At 42.3% G+C, this 5,943-nt stretch overlaps 2 pseudogenes; both read left to right on the forward strand.

Moving 5' to 3' along the window:
• Positions 1–2,093: 2,093 nt before the first annotated feature.
• Positions 2,094–2,658, forward strand: LOC144228315 (PRELI domain containing protein 3B-like; annotated as a pseudogene).
• Positions 2,659–4,663: 2,005 nt separating this feature from the next.
• On the forward strand, positions 4,664–5,540 carry LOC144228319 (non-histone chromosomal protein HMG-14 pseudogene; annotated as a pseudogene).
• The last annotated feature ends 403 nt before the right edge of the window (positions 5,541–5,943 follow it).

Genomic DNA, 5,943 nt, shown 5'->3' on the forward strand with positions numbered 1-5,943 from the left:
TGGCGGTTGTGGGAAGGAGAGTGGCGGTGCTTCAGTCCCTTCTTGAACCAAGTGCTGAACCTCGCCTTTTTGGGTGTGTAAACTCCCCGTGCAGGGGGCGCAGCCAAAGTGGGTCGCGCTCTTTAACACAGGCCAGGCCTAGTTTCCAAGTCCCAGTCCGCGCATCCCACTGAAATTGCTGTAGACACAACCTCGCAGGTGATCCCCTCGGGGCAATTCCAAGCCTCTTGTCTAGCCTGAGGGTGGAGCCAGAATCGCTGCTCCCTTCTCCTCCATGTTGGGTTGGCAAGCAAGGACGGAGGTTTGCCTGGGAGGCGCTCAGGCCCGCTGGATACAGGGAAACCAGGTCCCTCTGTGTCTCGTCACCCGAAACACGAACTCGCAGGCAAACCTCCCGGTTTTTTTTTTTTTAAATGCTTTATTTCTGAGAGAGAGACAGCACGAGAAGGGGAGGGTCAGAGAAAGAGGGAGACACGGAATCTGAAACAGGCTCTGAGCTAGCTGTCAGCACAGAGCCTGAAGTGGGGCCCGAGCCCACAAACCGTGAGATCATGACCTGAGCCGAAGTCGGATGCTTAACCGACTGAGCTACCCAGGCACCCCAAAAATTTATAAAATTCTAACCACAATTCTAAATAGAGAGGTAGTCAATATAAATCAATAACCCACCCCAAGTCTCAAATTTCTGACTAGTATACATTCATTTCAAATAAATACACTTAATTATTACCTTATTTGGGAAATTAAATCCAAAAATATATTGAGTAGTTTAAGTTCGGGAATGCTGCTGAGCTGGCGACACAGCAATGTCCTACACAGCCACGCATCCTCCCAGCAGGCTCACATGGACCGCAGGGCTCACCTGGCTGCATGCTTTCATGTGCCCTGGGAGTAGAATACAAGGGAATGACTACAGACCCAGAGTTAAAATGGCAACATTATCCATCTCGTTCACTGGGGAAATTTTCCTTATTGTTTATCCGTAGAGATTTAGGTAAAAATCTGATGTGGCTACAAAAATTATGGGTTGAAATTCTTTTTGATAATGAAAACAATCTGCAAAGGACAGCCAATGGATCTAAGTAGGCCTACTATGAAAATATACAAATCCACATTCCAAGTAAAGCCTTTCTATAACTTGATTTCTTGAGTATAATTTTGGCCAGAAACATTTCCCTTATGTAAAAATGAAACTGCACATGTAGCATATGCCAGGTACTGGGTTATCTGGACTTTCAAGTCTGAATCCCTCTTTAAGATTACCAGGCTGGTCGTGCAGGGGCCTGGTGGAGAAGGGCCACAGATTACCAGGTAGGAGTCCTCTGTGCCTCTATAACACCTGTTCACACTTCTTCAAAAAACAGAAGGTGCTCTCCACTTCATGGGACTTTTCAGTCAGTGTGAAACTGGGGTGAAAACTGCTCAAAGTTCCTCTTCTAGCCCTAGTTTCTATTTCCCTCTCCCAAGTGGTGATACTGGTACGCACCTCACAAATTCACAAGCAGACAAGAGCTAGACCAGGCGTTGCTGTTGGAATGGGCAAATTCCACTGTGTCCTTCCTTTCTGCCTTCCCAGATAGCCAGATGACACATTATTGTTATTAAACATCTACTGAAAATTTTGATAGAATATCATCTCCACCTGCTCAGGTTGATTTGGAAACATACTGCAGAAATCCAGCTCGGGGCTTACACGGTACACATCACCAGAAACAACACAAGGTGCAGAGACCTACCTTCTCACTATGCAGCAAGGGATTATTTAAAAGAAATTCGGGGGCACCTGGGTGGCTCAGTCGGTTAAATGTCTGACAACAGCTCAGGTCATGATGTTGCAGTCCTTGAGCTTGGGCCCAACGTCAAGCTCTGTGTTGTCAGCTCAGAGCCAGGAGCCTGGAGTCTGCTTCAGATTCTATGTCTCCTTCTCTCTCTGCCCCTCCCCCGCTCACACCCACTCCCTCCCTCTCTCCCTCTCAAAAATAAACAAACATTAAAAAAAGTTCAAATGGTGGTGGGGTGGCTGGGGGGAGGGCAGGGCCTCATCCTCCAGGACCCCCTGGACATCGTGTGGGCTGCCAGCACCACAAAGAAAGATGTGGACTTCAGGGCAGGTCTTTGACCACTCATGGAAAAACCGTTACAACAGCTGCAGTGCAGAGATAACCCAAACCCTATGAACCCAAGCATGGTTGGAGCTGATGTACTGGACAGCCAGATCCCTCTAGAAAGTTGCACAGCCATAGACTTTTCAGCACAGAGGGGACTGCCTTCCATTGTGAAATCTCATTGGTGAAGCAAGAACTAAAATGTATGTGTAAGAACATTCTGTAGTTGACCCTACAGAGAAAACAATGGGACTTGAATCTATTAACATTTTGTTGACAAATATGGTTTCAGTAGATGAGACACATACAAACTACATCCTCAGGACCCAGAAAACGACTGTTTTGACTGAAGAAGCCATAGTCACCGTGAAAGGAATCAGTCTCGGCAGTTACATTGAAGGACTGATGGCAAGGATGGGATCTTCAAACGCTAAAAAGGTCTGGAAGCAATGGAATGGGTGTAGATAAATTCTGTACTGAGATTGAAGAATTGGGGGGTTTGGCAAGAGGGAGAATAGGGACACCAATGGCAGCAGCATTTGAAGAGAAATGACAAGGAAAGTTGGCATGTGACACCTGCTTCACCAAGGTCTCTGCAAGCTGGAATATATTCATGTTATTTAAAAAATAAAACTATATTTTAGGCAAAGGGTTTTTTTTTTTATAGTTTATTGTCAAGTTGGTTTCCNTTTCTTTACTGGATTGTTTGTTTTTCAGGTGTGAAGTTTGGTGAGTTCCTTATAAATTTTGGATACTAACTCTTTATCTGATATGTCATTTGCAACTATATTTTCCCATTTCATCGGTTGCCTATCAGTTTTATGGATTGTTTCCTTTGCCGTGCAGCTTTTAATCTTGATGAGGTCCCAATAGTTATTTTTGCTCTTGATTCTCTTCCTCTTGGGGATGTGTGAAGTAAGAAGTTGCTGCGGTGGAGGTCAAGGAGGTTGTTTCCTGCTTTCTCCTCTAGGGTTTTGATGGTTTCCTGTCTCACTTTCAGGTCTTTTATCCATTTTATTTTTGTGTATGGTGTGAGAAAATGATCTAGTTTCATTCTTCTGCATGTTACTGTCCAGTTATCCCAGCACCATCTGTTAAAGAGGCTGTCTTTTTTCCATTGGATACTCTTTCCCGCTTTGTCAAAGATTGGTTGGCTGTATACTTTTGAGTCCAAATCTGAGTTCTCAATTCTATTCCATTGGTCTATGTGTCTGTGTGCCAATACCATACTGTCTTGATGATGACAGCTTTGTAGTAGAGGCTAAAGTCTGGGATGGTGATGCCTCCCATTTTGGTTTTCTTCTTCAATATGACTTTGGCTATTTGGGGTCTTTTGTGGTTCCATACAAATTTTAGGATAGTTTGTTCTAGTTTTGAGAAGTGTGCTGGTACAATTTTGGTTGGAATTGCATTGAACGTGTAGATTGCTTTGGGTAGTAATGATATTTTAACTATATTTATTCTTCCAATCCATGAGCATGGAATATTTTTCCATTTCTTGTATTGTCTTCAATGTCCTTCATAAGTTTTCTATAGTTTTCATCATACAGAGATCTTGTATCCTTGGTTAGGTTTATTCCTAGGTATTTTATGGGTTTTTTTTGTGCAATTGTGAATGGGATCAGTTTCTTGATTTCTCTGTTGCTTCATTGTTGGTGAATAAAAATGCAACCGATTTCTGTACGTTGATTTTGTATCCTGCAACTTGGCTGAATTCTTGGATCAGTTCTAGTAGGCTTCTGGTGGAGTCTAGGCAGTTTTTTAATAAGCTGAAGAAAAGCTATATGAGTTATGATCAAAACAAAGGGGTTCAGGGTTTCTAAATCAAAGGGATCATCTGAAAGCAGCATTGTTTGAAATGACCAATTTTGAAAATTCCAGTATTTATGTTAAATTTTAACAACTTTTGAAAATGACCTAAAAATCATATTGGCATTATTAAATCTCCTTTAGAATTTGAAAGCTTTGCATACATTGGAACTCTACCTGGCTTTAGACCAACTCCAGAACAAAGCAGAGCCACCTAAATACATATAATTACTCGACTATGGTAAATAAATGAGCTTGCGTGAGGAATGCTCTTGATTTATTTTATTTTATTCATCCACTCATGTTTATTTTTGGGAGAGAGAGATAGAACATGAGCAGAAGGACAGAGAGATTGGGAGACAAGATCCAAAGGAGGCTCTACACTGACAGCAGAGAGCCCAAACGGGACTCAAACTTATGAACATGAGATCATGAGGTCATGAGATCATGACCTGAGCTTAAGTCAGATGCTTATTTTTTTTAAGGTTTTATTTGTATTTAAGTAATCTCTGCACCCAGTGTGGGGCTCAAATTCACAACACTTGAGAACAAGAGTTGCAAGCTCTTCTGACTGAGCCAGCCAGCTGCTTCTGAAGGAATGCTCTTTAAAAGGATAAGTTGCATAGTTTTAAAGGACATATTGATCCAGTTCTCCCACCGATCCCGCAGGTCGCAGTAGCTCGGGCAGCGGGAGGAGTGGCAGCGGCCAGGCAGCCCAGCTTCGCGAAGGCTCTGGGCACGCGGCGGCCTGCAGGCACCCAGCACGCGCCCGCCCCACCGCCACGATGCCCAAGAGGAAGGTCAGCACCGCCGAGAGGGCGGCGAAGGAGGAGCCCAGAGGAAGTCGGCGAGGTTGTCAGCTAAATCCGCTCCTGCGAAAGTGGAAGCGAAGCCTAAAAAAGGCAGCGGGAAAGGATAAATCTTCAGACAAATAAGTACAAACAAAGGGGAAAAGGGGAGCTAAGGGAAAACAGGCCGAAGTGGCTAAACCAAGAAACAAAAGACTTACCTGCAGAAAACAGAGAAACTAAAACCGGGGAGACTCTGGCCTCTGAGAAAGCAGGAAAGAAGCCAAGTCTGATTAATACCACATCCCATGTCTTCTCAGGGGTCCACATGTCCCTTCTTGTACAATACAGAGGAATATTTTTTATCAACTATTTTGTAAATGCAAGTTTTTTAGTAGCTCTAGAAACATTTTTAAGAAGGAGGGAATCCCACCTCATCCTATTTTTTAAGTGTAAAGGCTTTTTTTTTAAGAGGTGAAATCATTTGCTGGTTACTTTTCGGTACAAACAGAAAATAGTGAGATATTGAATATGGGAGGCTTTGATCGTCTTGTGTGTCAGCTTAACATTCCACAGATGGGGTAGTTTTTATATCCTGTAATACCAAGCATACTAAATGGCAATTTGGAGTCAGTCGTGCATTTAATATTTCTGGAACATTTTAAATACTTCTATTCCCTTGTTGTTTTCGGTAGAATTGTTTTCTAAAGAAAACCACTCCTTGATCCTGGCTCTACCTGTCGGAATTTGTGCACTCTGTTAACCTCTTGGCGTCCTCGTCCAGTTTCCTAGTAAACTTGAGAATGTGCTGTGCAAGATTGAACATTGGAGTATGTAGTATATATGATACTGAATGGTGAGTTAATGGGAGTTAATTAACAGTGTAACAGCATATCAACATTTGAAGATATTGGTACTTGATATGCTGTTAAGGGAAATTTGACTCCAAATTTTAAGCTGGACAGTCACTGGAATAACTTAGAAAAGAACCACAACTACATGATTTGTTTAGATTTTCGGTATGTCCAGTAAGAATTGTGTGCAAGCTGAATTGTCTGTGCCAATCCTCAGAACAACCAAAAAAAAAAAAAACCTCAATTATGAAAGGAAAAAAAAAACAAATATTAATTTGTATAAAATAATTTGCTCTGCTATAAACCACCATTAAAAATTACAGTATTTTCTTTTGGTACTTAGATGACATTTTTGGAGTAAAAATTATCACTAAAGTAATACATGAC

The sequence above is a fragment of the Crocuta crocuta genome, unplaced genomic scaffold (assembly GCF_008692635.1).
Source record: "Crocuta crocuta isolate KB4526 unplaced genomic scaffold, BGI_CrCroc_1.0 scaffold23, whole genome shotgun sequence".
Classification (NCBI taxonomy): Eukaryota; Metazoa; Chordata; class Mammalia; order Carnivora; family Hyaenidae; genus Crocuta; species Crocuta crocuta.